General features: G+C 39.2%; 1 pseudogene; it reads right to left on the bottom strand.

Moving 5' to 3' along the window:
* Positions 1–306: 306 nt before the first annotated feature.
* LOC101437997 (CWF19-like protein 2 pseudogene) lies at positions 307–8,125 on the bottom strand (annotated as a pseudogene).
* Between the last annotated feature and the right edge of the window lie 14,081 nt (positions 8,126–22,206).

The following is a 22,206-nucleotide window of genomic DNA, read 5'->3' as shown; positions in this document are numbered from 1 at the left end:
TGGACTGGTGATTTGCTCGGACCCAGATATTCCTTCAGAGAGGTCCTTCTATACAATTAACTGAATGTTTAAGAAAACCAAGAATTAGGAACAGGACAGGATTGTGAAGAGATCATTCAGTATAGCAGGCTTAGTCCATGGTTATGAAAATGAAGTCCACAGAAGCAACTGAGGGTTGTCAGTGTCCCACAGCATTCTGTTGCTATGACTCTCTTTCCCTATAGTCTGAAGATCAGTTGTTTAGTTAGATGATGGAAATAAAACTGAAAGATTTCTAAAGAGGAGGCAAAAAATGAAACTGATGTTTCAACAGTTCTCACTTTTGGTGAAGTCATACAGTTTCCATCACTGAGCAAACTGCAATGCTTTCTTCCTTTGCTCCTCAAAGCTTTCTCAGATTCCTTCCACCAAAGTCTTGATTCTATTTCCGGCATTCTGCCCATGATTTCCTTTCCAAAGTAATGAGGGAATTTGTTCTGATCTTCAATAATGTGGGCAAACCCTCCTTGAAGGCCAAAATCTACACAGAAGTAAGGCAAACCTTTGGGTACAGACATTCTGATAAATTTTGAAGACAGATCAATCAATTTCCTGTTTATGGACCACTCTTCATCAGATTCCATTATGGCTTTCTTAAAATAGATAGGAGCCATATTCACCCACTTCCTTTGGGAGAGGAATGCGTTCATAAACCATATGATGCTGTTTCTTCATGCCCAAATTTAGTTTCCAAAACGATGTAGTCCAATCCTTTATTTTCAAACATCTTTACCAATGATTTTCTGAACATCTGAATTTCCTCCCAGAGGTCCTCATCCAACGTAGCTGCTCTATGGTGTTGCAACTGGACTATCAGGTAATGCCCCTCAGTAAAAGACCAAAAACTGGGTAAACATAAATAAACTTTAACACCTATTGCTACAATAAGATGCTTGGGAAATTGAGAGCTGTCAAAACAATACAGACATCTTTCCATTTGTTTAGTAAGACTCTGGTGCTCAGCAATAGCTTTTTTCTTCTGGCTCACTTCTTCACCAAGATGTTCTCTTTCAGGAGCCTTGGAGATGAACATGTCATCCAGAGTGTAATAGTCTTTACCTGTTTTTCCCATAAATTTAGATGCCATTCCCATAAAAAGTCTATTTAGATCTTCTGCTGTTCCCCTCTTTTCATTTTTCACTGAATCATTTAGGCTCAGATTATCATCATCGTGAAAGTATCTGACCCTTTCTTTTTCCTCATGGGTTGGAACTATCTGTCTCCTCTATCTTTCTCCTTTTGAGTCCAGAGATTTTCCTGGTATGTTCACAGGCCATACTCTTCCAGACTGATCTATTTTAACAGAGATCACTTCTTGCTGGTCCTCATTCTCTTCCCCAGATTTTCTGGAAGATATCTATGTGGTAGTTTCTTTGACTTTATTTGCCTTTTCAAGTTGAACTTTAAGTTCTTCAGCTAATTCCATATTCCCCATCATCTCTGCCTTGATAATCTTGGCACCCAACTTGATCTTTTCATCAAAACTCAAGATATGGATGGACTCATCCTCTGAACTCCTTCCAGCAAATGAAGACTCTGTGTCCTGTAGATGTACTTTCATCATAAAATCATCTCTCAAGTGTTCATCCTGCCATTTTCCTCACACATATTCTGTAATATTTTGGTAGTCAACAGTGCCACTAGTTTTTAAATGTCTCTTATCTTCCTCTCCTCTCCTGTTAGATTGACTCCATGATGACAAATTTCCCTTGCTCCTCTCAATGGGTTTTTGAAAACCACAAGTTAAAGAATCCTGAGCTACCAATGCTGAAGATGAACTTGATGGTTCAATAATTTTTGCATTTGCTGTGTAATGACAGTTCTTCACCATCAGAGGGTCTCAAGAATTTAGGTCTCAAATTTCTAAGAGAAGAAAACTCTTGGTTTTTCCTTCAATTGGATTCTTTTCTACATACATCTAAAGACCCAGATCTATTATCTTTTTCATCATCTGCGGTCACCCCTCGGGCTGAAGTGTGGTTTGCTGGCCTGGCAGGGGAGCGGCCGCGGTAGGCCTAATTCCGCTGCCCCCATAATAGGGTGGCTGGTCGGACTCACCGCCACCCCTGAAGGAAGCTCGGCATGGGCGCAGAGTGCCCTCGGGTCTCCCCTTCTCGGCAGCCATGCTTCCGCGGCCGCCCCTCCTCCCGGATAGCGCCACACAATGCCTTGTAGGGCGGCACCCTTCTTCTTCTTTCTCCCTGCGCAGGCGCAGGGCGGAAGGTGTGGGCGGAAAAATCCAGCCCGCCCTTTTCCCTTCCCCCAACAGCAGCAACAGCCAGGTGTGGGCGGAAAAATCCAGCCCGCCCTTTTCCCTTCCCCCGACAGCAGCAACAGCCAGGCGTGGGTGGGAAAATCCAGTCTGCCCTCCACCCCAGCAACAGCAGCCACCAATCCCTAAACCCTGCCCCTTCCCCCAGCAACAGCGACAGCCAATCCCTAACCACCACCCCTCCCCCCGTCCAGTACCGCCCACTGACCTTTTGCCGGCAACCAATCAGAACAGGGCATGGCTTTGACCAATCAGCCTTCCCCAGCCCCTATAAAACTGTTGCCTCTCCCTCAGTAAAGTGGACTTGCGTGTTTACCTTGTCTCCGCGGTAGTTCTTCTGCCGTGCGCCCTCCAGTCCTGAGAGCCCCCGACAAGGGCCTGGCCTCCCTTGTCCCCAGTTCGTCGCCTGCTTCTCCAGGTGACCCCTTCGTCGCCGGCTTCGCCAGGCGACCCCGTCAGCCGAACCGCGCAACCCCTGTGAGACCGATCCCTCGTCTGCTGCCGGACCGACCCCTCGTCCCAAGTGGGACCGACCCCTCGTCCCAAGCGGGACCGACCCCTCGTCCCAAGCGGGACCGACCCCTCGTCCAGAGCTGGACCGACCCCTCGTCCGCAGCCAGACCCCACCTCTACCGACCGAGCAAGCCGCCGCAGCTGGCGCCCAACGTGGGGCAAAGCAACCCCACCACAGCACAACGTGGGGCAAAGCAACCCCACCACAGCCCAACGTGGGGCAAGGCAACCCCACCACAGCCTCACTCCATAACCTGGTGGCCCCCCCTCCTCTCTTCTCACCGTGGGACTTCTCTCGTGCAACATTGCTGCTACCTGAGCCTTGGCTACCTCATACGATCCACGGCGGTCTGGGAGAATCGCTGGATGGCTTTCTCCTTCCATGTCGGGGGCTTATACCGACCCGCTATGATTAAGAGGAGCCTTGGATTTCTCGGGAGCGTGCGCTTGCACGTCTGAAGTAATCCTACCACAGCCCTACCCCCTCCTCTCTTCTCACCTTGGGACTTCTCTCATGCAACATTGCTGCTACCTGAGCCTTGGCTACCTCATACGATCCACGGCGGTCTGGGAGAATCGCTGGATGGCTTTCTCCTTCCATGTCGGGGGCTTATACCGACCCGCTATGATTAAGAGGAGCCTTGGATTTCTCGGGAGCACGCGCTTGCACGTCTGAAGTAACCCTACCATAGCCCTACGCTCTCCTCTCTTCTCACCCCTATCTTTTCACTCTGCATTGCTGCTCCTGAACCTTGACGACCTCATACGATCCACGGCGGTCTGGGAGAATCGCTGGATGGCTTTCTCCTTCCATGTCGGGGGCTTATACCGACCCGCTATGATTAAGAGGCACCAATAAAACTCTCAGGAGCGCGTGCCTGAGCACCTCCTCTCCTGCCTTCACCTCTGCCTCCTCCCCTCCGCGCTTGCTCCCCTTTGCCTTGCTCCACTGCTTGTCGTCCCGCCCTCCCCTCGTCGGGGCCTTCTCTTGGCCCGCGACCACCGTCGGAGCCCCACCGGCTCCGACCCCTCGTCTCACCGCGCACCTCGGCTCCCATCGCCGCGCTCTCAAGGTAAGGGCCCCTTTTCTTATCGGCTCCAAAAGGCCATTAGCAATGGGTAACATCCTATCTGCTAAGCAAGCCCCACAAGTTCGGGCCCTCACCGGTCTCCTAGACACTCACCGGTGTAAGATCTCTTTCAAACAGCTTCAAGTATATCGGGACCTTCTTCTCCCCTTTAATCCGTGGCTTACCGCGTGTCAGCTTTGGGACCCGGACACCTATACTCGCCTTATAGATAGGGTCACTTTTGCTGTGGAGCAGGAAGGTAAAAGATTCCCTCCTGGCTTATTACAGGCAACATGAAGTCCAGAAGAAATCTTAAAGGGTATAATCTATAATATGCTATATAAACAAGGATTTAAAAGCAGCTATACCAAGAAAGTAAGAATTATGAGTCAACTGTAAATAAATTATATATTTCTGTTAATGTGTTGTAATTGTTCTGTGTTTGTCTGTCTGTTCGTTCAATGTCAACGTATATTGTGATACCTCCGGATGGTAAATATAAATTACTAGAAATCTTTAAAAGAGCTCTATTCAAATGGCCAAAAATTAAATAAGCACTTATATTAATACTTAAGTTTATTATATTAATACATAAGTTTAAATGTTAATAAGATATCTACAATTTAAAAAAATTGTAAGTCTTAATTAACAAAATTAACTGTACGTCTTCATAAAAAGTTGTTCTTGCCTAGATTAAAATGAATAACTTATTTTTCTTCACAGGATAATATAAAGAATGTAAAACTTATATGAATATTAAAAAGGTTAAAAGTTTGTAAAAATGCTAATGGAAATGTAATAAGTTTTGCAAAAAGACGTATTTTGTCCTAAAGTAAGATGGCTAATTTTTCATAAACTCTTGAAATTTAATTTGCATGCGGCAAGTGTAAAAGGTATTGTGATAACTTTACGTAAGGGAATGTGTTCTGTAAGGATAAAATTTATCTTCAATAGTTTACATTAAGGTATTAAATGGCTAATTCCAAAAGGTCATTCTTAAATATATATATATAAAACTAAATTGATGATAATAATAATAAAAGGTAATTTTATAACAGGAAAGATTAACAGCAACCAAGCTCCCCTGCCAACTTGCTTTTAGGAAACGGTTTCTAATATTGCATGCTACTAAGTATTTAAAGAAAAGTTATTCTTAAGGAAACAAAAAATGGTTTTGTCTTTGCAGCCATTGTCTATTTAGCAACACCCCTCGCTATCGGCCTAGCCACTGTTGCGCCGGACGATTGGAACCTTAAACAAAGACTCCTCCTCACTGTCATCTTCCTATCTATCGTTACTATATTTACTGCCCGCATTCTCCTTCGTTTATAAAGCAGTCTCCTACAAACCACAAAGCTTCTGTCTTAAACATACCATTCTCAACCCTATCCTCTAAATGATCTTCTCACTTCCCCCACAGCCTTTAATACTCTATTTCTTCCTCATAACCTTTGCTTTCTTGATAATATTTTCCGCCATCTGTCTAGCCACTACCACCCCAGAAGATTGTAACCACGGCCCCCCATGCCGCCATCGCTCTCAAGCAGCTCCAGCCCCACGAAACGGCCCGCAACCTGCTTTCCCCGGCCCGCGGCCTGCTTTCTAGCATCCAATAACACTTCTGCTCTTGCCTCCCCATACTTCTGCGGAGCTTCCTCCTGTCTCGACCTCACTCCTCTTCTCAGCCATCCAAAGCGTCCTTTCTCGTCCCCCGCCCCCCTCCTTTTTTCGCTTGAACCCCTATTGCGTTGCAGATTGGGCCGCCCCATGTCGGCCCGCCCCATTAACATCGGCCTCTCTCGCGCCCGTGAAGACTTTGGCCTTCTTATTGTCCTCGCCTACGTCTCCACCACTCCCGATGCTGCCGCCACCACCGTCGCTGGTGCCCTGACGCAACTTGTCCTCACCGCTGCGATCCTCCAGACCATCACACAGTCTGCCTCTACCGCTCTTCGCCGCCAAGAAGAGATCAACTACCTGTAACGCGCTGTCATCCTGGACTTTTAACAAGCAGATGGACCTTATAGCCACCGAGATCAACAAGAATTGGACATTGGCCACCCTTGCTTGCAATGGCAAGATACTGCCCCCCAAATTGTACATTTGTATCCCTGTCATACTCACCTCCCTCTTCAGCCCCGCTTCCCTCATTGCTTACTGCCTCTTGGGCCTCGGCTACTTGTTGCTGCTGCCATCCTGGCCCTTATTTGAAAAGAAGGGGGAAATGCGGTCACCCCTCGGGCTGAAGTGTGGTTTGCTGGCCTGGCAGGGGAGCGGCCGCGGTAGGCCTAATTCCGCTGCCCCCATAATAGGGTGGCTGGTCGGACTCACCGCCACCCCTGAAGGAAGCTCGGCATGGGCGCAGAGTGCCCTCGGGTCTCCCCTTCTCGGCAGCCATGCTTCCGCGGCCGCCCCTCCTCCCGGATAGCGCCACACAATGCCTTGTAGGGTGGCACCCTTCTTCTTCTTTCTCCCTGCGCAGGCGCAGGGCGGAAGATTCCAGTCTGCCCTTTTCCCTTCCCCCGACAGCAGCAACAGCCAGGTGTGGGCGGAAAAATCCAGCCCGCCCTTTTCCCCTCCCCCAACAGCAGCAACAGCCAGGTGTGGGTGGAAAAATCCAGCCCGCCCTTTTCCCTTCCCCCGACAGCAGCAACAGCCAGGCGTGGGTGGGAAAATCCAGTCTGCCCTCCACCCCAGCAACAGCAGCCACCAATCCCTAAACCCTGCCCCTTCCCCCAGCAACAGCGACAGCCAATCCCTAACCACCACCCCTCCCCCCGTCCAGTACCGCCCACTGACCTTTTGCCGGCAACCAATCAGAACAGGGCATGGCTTTGACCAATCAGCCTTCCCCAGCCCCTATAAAACTGTTGCCTCTCCCTCAGTAAAGTGGACTTGCGTGTTTACCTTGTCTCCGCGGTAGTTCTTCTGCCGTGCGCCCTCCAGTCCTGAGAGCCCCCGACAAGGGCCTGGCCTCCCTTGTCCCCAGTTCGTCGCCTGCTTCTCCGGGTGACCCCTTCGTCGCCGGCTTCGCCAGGCGACCCCGTCAGCCGAACCGCGCAACCCCTGTGAGACCGATCCCTCGTCTGCTGCCGGACCGACCCCTCGTCCCAAGTGGGACCGACCCCTCGTCCCAAGCGGGACCGACCCCTCGTCCCAAGCGGGACCGACCCCTCGTCCAGAGCTGGACCGACCCCTCGTCCGCAGCCAGACCCCACCTCTACCGACCGAGCAAGCCGCCGCAATCATCAATAAACTTATCTTTATTGATACTGTTTGCAATATCTGTCAGACCATATCTATCCCTTGAAATTTTATTATAATGTGCTAAGTCTGATTTTCTACTTTCTTGATTATTTTGTGTTTTATCAGAATATGTTGGTCTCCTCCACCATTCTCATCTCTAATCTTCTTTTTTGGATGTAGTTTTTTCAGCTTCTTCTAATTTCAATTGAAATATTTCCATTGAGCCATATCTTTCAGCTACAATGCCCTCAAAATTTCTATTTTTTTTCTCAGCTTGTTCCTTCATTCTTTGATATGACTTCCTTAGCCAGCTAAATCCACCATCTTCTACTACTGAAACTTTAATAACTGACAATACATTACAATCTTCTGGTGGAAAACCTGTCCCGCCACCTTCCTTCCAGTATGGATTCAATTCTCTTTCCAATAGTCTGGACTGCTCAACCACTTGGGTTTTCTCTTACTCCATTTTCCTTAGAGATTCTTTTTCAGCTTCGAGTGATGATAATGATACAGTTTTAACAGACATAAAATCAACAGTCATCCACTCATCCCTCTAAGTTGGGTGCTTTCTTCTTTTTCCAATTTATTATCTTTCTCTTTCCAGGCCTTTTCTTTGCTAGGAGTCTGAGACAGAATAGCCTCAACCCACTCATCTTCAGAGCTTGAAGAACTACCAGCTAACTCATTTTCATATTTCTGTTTCCTGCTCTTTTTCTTCTTTTCTTTATTTACTTTTTTTTGAATGTTTGTCTTTTTTCTTCTTTTCCTTCACAAAGTGTTCCTGTGAGACTTGTTCAATTCATTCATTCACATCAGGCAGCATCCATGTATCTTCACCTCAGTGACTTAAGCTCTTTACACCTTTCTTACTTTCAAAATTGGCCTTAGCCTGGCACAACACTTCAGCCCTGGCTATCTGAGTCTGTTTTTTATGCTCTTCAATACTCCACTCACTTTCAAATCGACCACTGGCAGCCACCATAGTTCTTGTAGGTCTGTTACATTTTAACTTGTGTCCTGGTCATTCAGGCAGTTACTGTGCTGCAGGTTTTGTTTCCTTTAAGGATCAAGAGCCAGTGTGCTGAGCTCCCATAAGCTACTGCCTAATGCAAGAAAATGGGCATATATGCCAAGTTTTCAATCTTAATGCTTGTACATATGAACCTTATTTTTGTAAAAATGAAACTTGGTCTAATTATGATAAATATCTAAGAGTTACCTCCTGAAAACTTCCTTAATACTCAAACATGGCCTCTCTCTAAGCCAAAATCAGCAAATAAACGTACACATTTCCCTCCAATTTTGAACATGCCTCCTGGGGTTGACCCTCCCTGGCACCGAGGGATTATTGCCAAACCCTTACCAGTGAAACACTTGAAAGAAGACCTTGACCAAAGAGGGTAATATTAAATAAAAAAGAGTTTTTTAGCTAAGAGATTTCAAACTGGGTCAGGAGGTCAGACAGATTTCACAAATCACCACAGTAAACAAAGCTTCAAACAAGAGTGATCCTGAAGGCTCTGGAGACATCCAGACCCCAGAAGCAAAGCACAGAACCTCATGAAATCAACACCCCCTTGGAAGGCCCTATTTGGGAATATATGATAATCTATTTCCCCAGTATAATAGCTTTACTCATTTATAATTCCCCTAATCATGATTCTTCTGCTCTTTTTTATTTGAACCTATAACTTTCAATGTACCTCTAAATATATTTCTTAGAGACTTAAATCTTCAGATTGTTCATATGCCTGTTGAGCCCTGAATCCTAGCAGAGTAGTGACAACCTTCTACTATCCAATTTTTTGAGCTTTCCCTGGACAACCAACAAAATGATGATGATGGGCAAGTCCCATCCCAAGAAACAAGGAATATCTACAACTGCAAGCAAAATAATAATAATAATAAAAATAATAATAAAAGAACAGCTGCTATTAAATAAATTTGAAAATAAGATTTGGAGAGATGTGGAGAGATAGGAACACTCAGTCATTTCTGGTGATAATGTAAATTCATGTGGCTGCTGTAAAGAGAATTTGATAATATTTCAGAAATTTGGTTATAGAATTATCTTATGATCAGGCAACCCTACTACTAAGAATTTACCCAAAGAAACTGAAAGCAAGGATTCAAACACATTTTTGCACACTGTTGTCCATAGAGGTGTCATTCATATTTGCCAAAATATGGGTGCAACCCAAGTGCAGATCAATCAATTAATGGATAAAAAGTGATATATATACATAAATGGAATATTATATAGACATATAAAGGAATAAAGTCTTGGTACATACCGCGACTTGAATGAACCTTGAAGACATAGTGTTGTGTGAAATAAGCCAGACACAAAAAAACAAATACTGAATGATCTCACTGATTTGAAACAATTAGAAAAAGCAAACTTATGAGTCAGAATCTAGATTATATGTTTACAAGGGATGAGGTGGGGATAGAGAAAGGGAGCATAATGCTTAAAATATACAGAGTTCCTATTTGGAATGATGGAAATGTTTTCATAATGGATGATGAAGAAGGTAGAATAATCTTGGGAATGAACTTAACAGCACTGAAATATATAGCTGAAAATAATTAAAAGGGGAAATATTAGGTTGTATATATGGTAACAGACTACAGTTTTCAAAAACAAATCCATGAACTCTATTATACAAAGAGTGAACTCTAACTTAAACCATGGGCTTTTATAGTACAACTATAAAAATGGGCTATCATTAATTGTAACAAATGTTCCACATCAAATCAAGATGTTGGTGGTGGAGTGGTATATGTGAATCCTGTATTTTATGCATGATTGTTCTGTAAACCCACAACTTCTCTATTAAAGGAAATAAAACACCTTATCTATAAAGGAAGCAGGATAAGAATTACAGAAGACTTCTCATGTGAAATTATAAAATCAACAGAAGAATGAGATGGATATTTAAATTGTTGGAAGAAAAAGAATCCTAAAATTCTATATCCAGCAAAATTATCCTTCAAAAGTGAAGCAGAAATTTGACTTCTGCAGATGAACAAAAACTGAGGCAACTTATTATCAGCTTATCTGACCAGCAAGAAATGTTAAAAGAAATTCTTCAGGAATGAAAAATTCAGAATTATATAAGACATAAGCTCAGAATTATGGAAAGGAAGAATGAGCCTCAGAGAAGGAATGAATGAAAGTAAAATAAAATATTTTATTTTCTTCTAATTAATCTTAAAAATAACTGCCTAAAGTTATAAAATAAAAATTAATTTGGTGAGTATAGAATATGGAAAAGTGAAAATGAATGTCAGCAATGTCATAAGGGTTAGGAAAGAGGAATTGGGAATGATCTGAGGATCTACACTATATGTGTAGCAGTATAGTGTTATTTGAAAGTATACTTAGATTAGTTGTAAATTTGATTGTAAACTCTAGAGCAACCACTTAAAGAATTTTAAAAGAAGTGTAATTGATATGCTAAGAAATGAGAATAAATAAAGTCATGTAAAATGCTCAATTAAAACATAAGAAAGTAAAGGGAAGAGAAAAAAATAAATGCAAGAATAGAAAAGTTACAAAAATGATATTAATCCAATTATGTGACTATTCATATAAATGTGAATAGTCTAAATATGTTAATTAAAACACAGCTGCTATCAAAGTATATTAAAAAAAATAACACCCAACTATATATTGAGTGCAAGAAACCCAATTTATATATAATAGTTCAGTGGTCAGTCATGGTTGATATATGTATTCTTGATGGGATGTGACATAAATAGTATTCTATATCTGTGGTTTGCTCCCCAAAATCCCATAATTAAAACAGATAAATCCCAGTTGAGGTACATTCTATAAAATATCTGACCATTACTCCTCAAAACTGTTAAGGTAATAAAAAACAAGTCTGAGAAAGTGTCACAGCCAAGAAGAGTCTATAGGACATGAGTACTAAGTATAATCTGTTATCCTGGATGGGATCCTGGAACAGAAGGACATATTGTTAAAAAAAAGAAAAAAGTAAGGAAATCTGAAAAAGTATGAACTTTATTATATCATGCTGTATCAATATATGTTTATTAATTATAAAAGAGCTATGATACTAATTTAAGATATTATTAATAGGGAAGCAAGGTGTGGGAGATATAGAAAGTCTGTATATTATTCTTTCATTATTCTGTAAATCAAAGTGTTAAAAATAATACTTATTTAAAATTTTTAAAACAATTGAAATTTTGCTTTGGATACTGTTCTTTATGACTAAAACAATTAGAAGGTAGTTTCCGTTGTAGAGCTTTCTTTATGTTCAGAAATTAGCAAAAGGTCATCCACTTATAGGACAAAGATAGAATTACACTGAAACTTGAGTTTCATGAAGTACTGAATAAGAACTTCTGAAAAGTCAGAGAGAATTTCCATGAATCCTTGGAGAACAGTATGTATTCTAATCATCTTTATAAATAAAAGTGAGAAAGTATTGACTTTCCCGAAATCTAAGGGAACATTAAAGAATGTAAAACATAGAACCAAAACTATAATATAAAGCACCCAAAGTAGGAGCACAGGGAAAAACATTTGGATTTGACACTACCAAAAAGTGACATAACAATCCCCTTAAATAGCTCTAAAGTCTTGAACAAATCTCCATCCCCATCTTCAGATGGGGCAGGATAGGCATATTATAGAGGTAATTTGCCATTTTCCTAGTAGTGCTACAGTGGGACTTAATCATTATTTTTTACTTCTGGTTTCAAAGGGTACTGAACAACCTTTGGTAAGGATAAAGAAAAATTAATCTTGAACTTGGATGGGTTCAGCCTTAACATGGAGTTGTTCCTTCCCAGAGATCTTCTACTTGCCCGATATTACCACAGGTTACCAGTAAATTTATGCGATAATTAGCAATGACCTGATTTTCAACAGGGGCATCTTCAGGAATTTAAGGAAGACACTATTAATTTCCTAGCCATCAAACCAAATCCCATACAATGGGTTGGCTAAACAGTAAGAATTTATTGCCTTTACTTTCAGAGACTAGAAGGTTTGCTTTCTCCTGGTACCAGTAGTATATTCTGGCTGGATGACAATCTTGGGATTGCTTGGATTTTCTGTCATGTGGCAATGTTTTCTCAATTCTCCAGGCTGTGTAAACTTCTGGTTTCTTCCTGTGACTTTTCTCTATGACTGAAATTTCACCCTAACTGAATAACATTGTCAAGAGATCCTCTTTACAGTGAGTCCACACCCACCAGAACGTGAACAAAAATGAAGAACTTGTTTTTCTAGGGTACATAACTCAATCCCCAACAGAACCTTCAGAAGACACTTAATCTTGGAAGCTGGGTGCTACATACAGCTTCCAAACCCTCTCAATGTCCATGAGACTTATCCTTGCCTTTTAATTTTTTAAACAAGACAGTACATTTGTTTATAAAGTATCCTTATCAATGGTCTGTTGTTGAAAGGGATCCAGTAATACATTGGAATTTTGTTTTTTAGTAACAGAAAGGTTTAAACAAACTTAAGAATGATGAAATTTTTAGCACAGTTAGTAACCAAACTATATGAAAGACAGGAATGAAGTTACTTGTTTAAGAAAGCTGGAAACAAGCACAAGGATACCACCAAGATTCAGTCTGTAAATCCTATATATATTCTCTCTCATATCTTTTCTTCTTAACCCAGATTACATTTTTCACAGCTTGGAATGTGATAGTCAGCAGTTTCCACACCTTAGAATTCCAAAGGGGACTGGAATTTGCTTGCTCTCTATTCTCAGGTTCAAGCATCCTGGAAAAAGGATCTGATTGGTTCATCTTCGTCAGAGAGCCATCCTGCAATATTCACCTGTGGTTAGAGATTATCTCATTATAACTTGGGAAAAAACCAAACCTAAGACCAACCAAAATTTTCAAGAACTTAGGATCTACAGGAACATGTCTTCTTTGAATGATATCACATGGTTAGTCAAAGGCAGAAGTACATTTACCAAAAGAAATAGGATGCTGATTTGAACAGAGAACATAATAGATGGCAACTAAAGGGGATATTTTTTTAAACCAAAAAGAATTGCCTTTGACATAGTTTTAAATTAAATGATTTGGAAATTCTCAGTCACTCTGCAGATGGTTAAATATCTTGTCATATGTAGTCTGAAAGAAAGACAGAATAGAAATGCACTGTGAAGAACAACTTTTCTATATATGGACAACACAAACAATGAGAAGTTCGGGAATCCCTGATAGGACCTATAGAAAATTGTCTAATTATGGAAGAGAAATATCAGTGAAATTTCTGATTAGCAAATACAACTTCATCTAAATGAATTATGAGAAGGATTAGTACAAGGTCCATCTTGTCAATTTTATAGATATGTTTCCAAGTACATAACAAAGGATTCTGAAAGAGTAAGTAATTAATACATTAGGAAGGAAGAGAAAAAGAAAGTAAATTAATCAGTGGGATAAATTATGTGATAAAATAAGCATTGCTTATAAGACAATAAAAATGTTGATGTTTGTAAATGTAACTACTATGAAAATACCCAACAAATACCCAAACTTTTTAGTATACCATATATACATGCCCTTCCCAGGGTCCACAGGATGGAAGAATAAAATATGGATTAGAGTGGACTTACTGGTATTCTACTATAGAACTATTGTGACTAGTAATGGAAGAAATTGTAGCTTTGATGTGGAGAAAGTGACCATGGGAGTTGCTGAGGGCAGGGAAAGGGAAGAAGAGATGTGATGTGGGGGCATTTTTTGGACTTGGAATAGTTCAAAAGGATATTGCAGGGGCAGATGCTGGACATTATATGTCCTGCCATAACCCACTGAATGTACTGGGAGAGAGTGTAAACTACAACATAAACTATAATCCATGCTGTGTAGCAATGCTCCAAAATGTACTCATCAAATGCAATGAATGTCCCACATTAATGAAAGAAGTTGTCAATGTGGGTGAAGTGGAGGGTGTGGGGAGAAGGGTATATGGAAATCTCCCCTTTTTTTTTGTTGTTGTAAAATTTTGTGTTATTTATGTATCTTAAAAAGACAATAATAAAAAAAAAAATTAAAGTTCAATCTTGTGAAGACCAGAGATAACTGACCAGACAAAAAGGTAGCCTGGCCAAAGGATTCTAATTTCCCTCTTGTAATGGAAGATATATTCTAATGGACTTGCAGCTGTTAATCTCCTTTCAAAACAGGATATCATTAAGTATTCAAAAAATCTAGCTAATCCCTTTTGCTCTGATTCCCTACTCATTAATATTCTCATCATCCTTTGACTACCCAGAGGCTTTCATAGAGCAGAAGAATGAGTCACACCTAGCTGGACATCCAGGATACTTGACATATTTTTTAATATTATAACAAATTAAAACTAACAATAGAAGTATAAGTTCCCTTCTGGTGTCCATTTATTGAGCTAAAAATATTTTCTTATATAGCCCACTCTGTTTCAATGAAGAGATTCAATTTTGAAACCTAAACCATGGTAAATTCACCAAAGTAATGCCACCTGATTGAAAACATTTGACCTTCTCCCAGAAGTACATTTCATCTCAACATTTGTTTCCTTCAATCACAGGTAGGGAAACAATATATAATATAATATTTGAAGAGAACCATGTTATTTTAATCTAGGTTAGGTAAATATTAAGAAAGTACATAGAAACTCAAGATATTGAAACAATAAAAACTTAATGTGCCTAAAGGAACAAATAAAGGAAACTCTTAAGAGTTTTCACATTTAAGAAATCTCTGCATAGCTAATAAGTTGGCTGCATACTCTCCTCATTGCCATTTTCATAACTTTATTCCTGAATGTATAGATAACTGAATTCAGAAAATGAGTGAGAACTGCATCAAAAACAGCAAGTAATTTGTCTACATGTCATATGGAGTGAGGCCAGGTATAAACAAAGATGCAAAAGCCAAAGAACAAAATAACCACCATGATGTGAGATGACAAAGTGGAGAGAGCCTTGGATAAACCCTCTGAAGAGTGTTTCCGAACCATGACCAGGATAGAAATGTGGGAGATAACTAAGATGACAAATGATTCAAATGATTCCAGAGATATAAATCCACTGTTGACTCTGACCATGAACTCCAGTTTGTAGGTGTCTATGCGGGCAAGTTTAATGAGCTGAGGAAAGTCATAGCAAAGCTGTCCAGCACATTAGGGCCACAGAATGGCAATTTTATACCAAAAATCATTTGCGTCCCAGAGTGGATCAAGCCAATTATCCGTGCAGCACCCAGAAGCAAAATACACATTTTTTTGGCTTATGATAGTCAAGTATTGGAGAGGCTTACAAATAGCAATATATCTGTCAAAGGTCATGGCTATGAGTGGCACCATCTCCACACTACTGATGATGTGAATTAAAGAAGATCTGAGTAAAGCAGTCTCTGAAGGAGATGATTTTGTGCTTTCTGAAAAGGTCATAAATCATCTTGGGGGTAAGGACAGAAGAAATACCCAGGTCAATAAAGGAGAGAATGGCCAATAGAAAGTACATGGGGGTCAGTGGCCACTGTGAACACAATGAGAGAGTTTACCAGCATGCTTGCCATGTAAAATATGCAAGAGTACATAAAGAGAAGTTGAATCTCCCAGATATTGGAGAGCCCAAGGAACACAAACTCTGACACCACAGAGTGATTCATTCCATTCACTGCTTTATCAACGGGATTGCCTCCAGTGTTACCACATAAGAGAAAATAAAAAAGGAAACTAAAATAAGAATGTTAATAATGTTCTAGAATTGTAATGGTTAATTTTTCAAGGATATTCACTCTGCAGAATTATGTGTCTCTGGGAAGCAGATGTGGCTCAATTGATTGGGATCCCATGTACCATATGGGAGGCCCTGAATTTGCTTCCCAGGGCCTCCTTCTGAAGGCAAGCTGGCCTGCACTCATGAAGAGCTGATGTTGTGCACCTGCAGAGAGCTGGTGCAGCAAGATGATGCAACAAAGGGAGACAAGCAGACAAAGAAGAACGTGCAGTGAATGGACACAGAGAGCAGATAGTGGGCAAATGGCAATGGGGAAGAAAAATAAAAAATAAATCTTAAAAAAAAGGTACTTAAAAATTATGTGTTCCCCAATTCATGTACATGGCGCTATATTTTAAAATAGTGAATTTCCCCCATGATCACCTGACTCAGATGAATCACTTCCTCCTGTAATTTTCTTATCACCGTGACCTCTCAGAATTATTCTCAATCTACAAACAAGGAAAGAGAGCAATTACAAAACTATATTAGATGTTAATGGCACAGATTGAGAAGGTCAGGGAAGGTAATGCATTATAAAACAAGAGAAGAAAGGTCAGGTAGATATGGCCTCATTTCCCTTAAACTCCTATGTTCTATTCTTGAATTGCTCATGGAAACTTCTTCAGTCTTAAAGTTGTCTCTCTCCTTTACCTCACATCATCTCATGCAAATAATATTATTTGTGCAGTCAATCTAATTTCACTTCCAACAATTACATTTACAATTTATCCAAAGCCCACATAGCAGGGATGAGTATAACAGAAATCTGGTATAGGGCACATAGGAGATTCAACAATATGATAAAACAAAGACAAGGGTATGATGGGATTACTACATGGTTATTGAAATATAAGTGGGAGTAACTAGTAGGATAGTTGACAATCAGGATATGGCTAAGTTGTGCAAGGTGGGAAGGGGTGGTCTAAGAAATCAAAGTCAATTTGATTTATCTGTTTACATAATTCACAATTCATAAGTGTGTGAACCCTGGATAGAGCTATTGGAACTCTAGAGATTTCTGGAGATGAAGAAATGCACATTACTACACTCATAGTCAGTTTATAACCATTGACCTTCTCCTGTCCTTCATCTCTGTTGATTTTAACCTCTTTATGTCATCTCCCTGCTTCAAACCATCTGATGGCAATTCTTACTGTCTCTAGACTCTAAACCTAGGCTGCCAACATGAGTCTTCCTTTTACCTATTCTTATAGGTTTACATGTTACCACATGGAAGATAAAATTTCATACATATAGGTCAAAGACATGTATGTCTCAATCCCTCCTTGATACACAATACTTGACCATGCTGTTCAAGGTAAGATGCATTGAGAAATGAGGGAGGTTGGAGAAGGAACAATAAAAGACTGGTAAAATAAAAGTACATAAATGTATAAGAAACCTCAGATTTGTTACTAAGAAGAGAGGGCATGAGAAACCCAGCATTAGGGAAGAAATTCAACCCCATTTTGTCCTATAATTTTTTGTTTATATTTACATGCATATACACACATTCAGTTTTACATGATGATTAAAATTTGTCATAAAAATACTACCATGCAAACACCCCAGATGTTATCTAGTCCAAGTTTCTAATTTACCCTAATGAGAAGGTAACAATTCAATGAGGGACCCAAAAGTACCTATAAATAGAGAAACTAGGTTTTTTAAAATCTAGATATGGCTTTGCATTCTACAAAATAGGAAAATAATAAAGGGAGAAGAGATGATCCAAACTCTTAAAACTGTCAGTCCAATACAATAATCTCTAGTCTCATGTATTATTAGATGAAATAGAAAAGTCCATTTCCTCATTTATACTAGCTAGTAGATATTTATTGGACAGTGCAACATTGAACATATCTCATCACTAAAATCCTTTAAAGATTAACCAAAATGCCCTTCCTCCTTGAAAATTTCCCTACTATTCTTGTTCTTAATAGTCTTTCCCTTTCTCATTCCTAAAGGTAGGAAACTTAAAATTTATTTGGGAAAATAAACTCCCATACAACAAATAAGCCACAATATTTTGAACTATAGGAGAAGTTCCAGGAGTTTGTTGTTGGCAAAGGACGTACAGGATTCTAATGGGAAATTTGAAGAAAACTCTAAAAAGACTCAAGGGTTTGGCATGAGCTTTAAAAATTTAAGAGGAATTTGAAAAACTGAAAGCAAAGCAGAAGGTATTCTGAGAACATAGAATAATGTGCCTTCTTCATTAGAGAAAACCCTTCCCTATTAGTAATCTATCTTCAATGCTTTCTTTTTTATAAATTATTTCTCCACAAATATATTGTAAATTTGAGGAGGATAAGAACAATTTCCTCTTCTTTGTTTCCTAGAATATAGAATGAAATAAATTAGTGAAAGATTTCTTGATTATTGGATTAATAACAGCTTCTTTGAGACGGTCTTTTATTAAAGGCCATAATTTTCCACAGTTCCTAATTTTATAAACTATCATATTTTCCCATTAAGTCCGGTAAACAAAAAAGAAGTTTCCTATTTCAAATGGGCATTTCAATTAAGAAGCTGTCACACATTCTCCAAACAATTTCAACAAAATAATACAAAATAATACCTAATATTCCTGCTAAAAATTCCAGAGGAATCTCAAACTCAGAGAAGTTGGCAACTTATCCCAAACCATACAGCCAGTTAGTGCAGAACCAAACATCATTATCTCACAGCTATTAATGGAAGAACGAAAATTTAAACCTAAAAGTTATTACTATAATTTGGAGTGGATAGTGTTGATGAGAATGGAAAAGAATCAAAATACATCAAGGTTTTGGTGTCAGAAAAGATTTAGCAAAGTCAAGGGTCATTTATTCATTTAAAAAGCAATAAAAATGATAGGCAAGAAAATTCAGAGGTGGAGATAAAATTTGGGGATCATTTAAAATTTGAAGTCATGAGAGACTTGTTAAGAAATCATATGAAAAGAGTTTTTTTTTAAGTTAATAAAAAACATATATGGCTGAAGGAGCAAATGGATAGTATTTACCATCATCATTATTACATCACTACCATTACTATTTTAATATATTACTTGTCTTTTAAAAGTTCAGCTTCTATGTATTGTAACAAGAGATAAGGTAGAAAGGAATGACAAAAAGGAAGGAATGGTGGTCACTTTCATATGCTATAGAATGATGCAAAAAAAGGATTAAGAAAAAGACATTGATTCAGTGTTCTGATACTAAAAAAAAGCAACTGAAATCATGTAACAGAGAGAACCAACAATATAGAAGGTAATGAATGGTGTCATTGACAGCAAGATTATAAATGATTAATTCAGTAAAGTAGGTGGGAAAGGGTTTGCAAGAAGAAAAACTGTTATAAACTGTTAAAAACCATTTATTAACAGTTGCAGTAACTAAAAATGTCTTGAAGGAACTGTGATAATCTTGTTCAAGATCAATGTTTTGAACTTGGAGAAAAGCTGCAAGGAGAATTTTTGTGTAACAATTCAGAAACCATTCAAGAATTCAATACATAGAATTTTAACTTAGTAATTTTTTTGGTTTGCTTTGTTGTGTTTTTTATTGAGTATCACAAAAGAGACAGAGAACCTTTGTGGTTAGAGGTCACATTGAAATTGTTTCACCAAATTACCTTTGGTATGATACAGCATGTGAAGCCAAAAATAAAATAAGAGAAAATTTTATAAAATAAGTAAAGTCTTTTAATAGAGAAAAATAGGAAGAAGCATCAGAGAACTTAAAATCGGGGACAGTAATTGTATGGTTAGAGTAATGATTCTTTCTCCCACACCTTTATTCTCAAATCTGAATTCCCATTAAAAATCAACCACACTTTCTTTCATATGCCTTTCTCTAAACAATTGTCCAAACTCTTCCTTTCTGTGAAATTTCTTCCCCTTCTGCTCCTGCCATTAAATCCTGCCTCTCTGGAAGCATGGAAACCTGAGGATGGGGTTGTTCTTATCGTAGAGAATAGCCTACCACATCTTCAACTTCTCCACCACACCAACACCATCACCACCTACCTGAGCTTTAAAAAATCTAGAGAAGGCAGCATGGTGAAGGAGTCAGAAAAGTTATCCAAAGTAGATTTTCTCCTCTGCTTAAGCATTAACCACCTCACACCACCCACCCTCCCTAGGACAAGAAGCTATATAAAACATTGCTATATTGAGAGAGATGACTAATTAGCTACTGTAGAAAGTGCTGACCAAGTAAGGCTTTAGAGTTCTAGGATCTCAGATTGAAAGAATCAGACCAAGGGAATTGTCTCATAGGAATGTCAGGAGGGAGAAAAGAGGTACATAATTTTCTCATAAAGATTTACCATTTTATTTGTTTACATGAATTATATCTTTATTTTGTGATATGAACCAGAGGAATACTTAATGAAAATGAAAATGCATATTCTACTTTTTCATTTGAAAAAATTGGAAACATTCCAAAAATGGTTATAGATCTTAAAAATACTGACATACTTTGTCAATTAAGTCCATTTGTGTGTTCAAAGGTCCAAACAACAGCTAAGAGTAGGAAGTATGAATAACCATAAAATAAAAATCAAATTGGAAGAAGAAAGACAGGGATTAAAACAGAAACAAAGATGAAGACAGGGATGGAGATATAGAATATGTGCACATGTTTACTTCTTGGAGATACAAGGGAACAATTAGTCTTCACAGAGAAGAAATTTTAATTCAGACTTTCAGCCCTTTTGATGTCATAATTTACATACTAGCAAGTGTTCATTACATTATAGAGAAAGAGGAATTGGTGAAAGAAAAAAAAATCGAAGAAATGACCAAGGTGTTACAAATTCCAAAGATATCAACCAAAAGACTTGATAAAGCAGAGTAGGTTTGAAAGAGATAATTCACCAAAAAACTAATGATACTGTGACACAAAATTAACACATTCGAAAGAAGTATTTAATTCAAAATAAGACCCAAAATACAATTTTCTTGCATTTTAAAAATGATGATAATTAAAAATTGATCTCACTCCAGATTAACACCAGTGTTAGGGCTCTGGATGACATGGTTTTCACAGAATTAATAGTTTGGAGTTCAATCAGTTTCTGATCTACTTGCCTGTTGGAGAGGTGGGCAAATAGATGCAAAGCACAAATTCTGAGCCTTAGCTTGGTAATTAGAAATTATGACTCTGAATATTCTGCAGTTAATCATTATTCTGGTCTTGAATTCCTATGAATTACAATTGTATGTACTTTCCAAAGTCTTAAATGCTGCTGCACAGCAATTGTCATATCAAATAATCCTACAATTCATCATTTGACAAAAGGAGCAAGGAGATCAGATGTCCTTAAATTTACTAATGAATGCTTTAGCACTCTAGGAAATTTCTAAACTTAAAATATAAACAATTACATTACACAGGATTTTCCTGTACATGAACATTGCCAATTTTCAGAAAAGGCTAAAACTCGTGCATTTATCCTTCTTCTCATAAACAGAAAGAAATTCAGGGTTCAAAGTGCTTCAATAATGGATAATAATATGCAGAGAAAAATGCAACAATGTCTTCTAAAATGAAGTGGCCCTCAGAGAAATGTTGCAAGAACTTTTCATAAGTACCAAAAAGTTTAGAGTGTATCAATACTAAGTTACTAGAAGCCCCCATTAGAATGGTAGTAGCTGTTGTTGCATTCAGGTTAAGTGTGAAAGCACCTGGCACTGGATCAAGGGAGAGATATTTTAATAGGCTATAATTACCTCCTACTAGTATTCAAACCATTGTGTAGTCCCCTCCCACACTGTACAGACTCGACCTGTATGATAAATAACATATAACTGAAGTGATGGTATGTCACTTCCCAAATTATGTTATAAAACAATATGGCTTCCATCTTGGGCTCTCTCTCTCTTCCCCTTCCCTCCTTCCCTCCTTCACTACTTATTCTAGGGTAGGGCTGTTAAATACATATTCCAATTTGCTAAATATATCGATCTACTCTGGTAAAAGCAACATATCATGTTGTGAGAATCCTGTGAAGAGGCCCATGTTTGAGGAACTAAGGTCTCCAACTAGCAGTCAGTGAGGAACTGAAATCTTCTAATAACCTCATGAGTCAACTTGGTAGCAGAGTCTCCAGACTTAGTTGAACTCTGAAATGACTTCAGTCTTTGTCAATAGTCTGACCACAATCTCCTGAGATATCTGTGCCTCAACCACTCAACTAAATAGCTCTAAAATTCCTGACCTTCTGAAACTATATGAGATAATAAATATTTGCTGTTTTGGGGCTGTTAAGTTTTAAGGTTATTTTTCACACATCAGTT

Source organism: Dasypus novemcinctus, chromosome 3, assembly GCF_030445035.2.
Source record: "Dasypus novemcinctus isolate mDasNov1 chromosome 3, mDasNov1.1.hap2, whole genome shotgun sequence".
Taxonomy (NCBI): Eukaryota; Metazoa; Chordata; class Mammalia; order Cingulata; family Dasypodidae; genus Dasypus; species Dasypus novemcinctus.
This window is presented reverse-complemented; position numbering and strand designations above follow the sequence as displayed.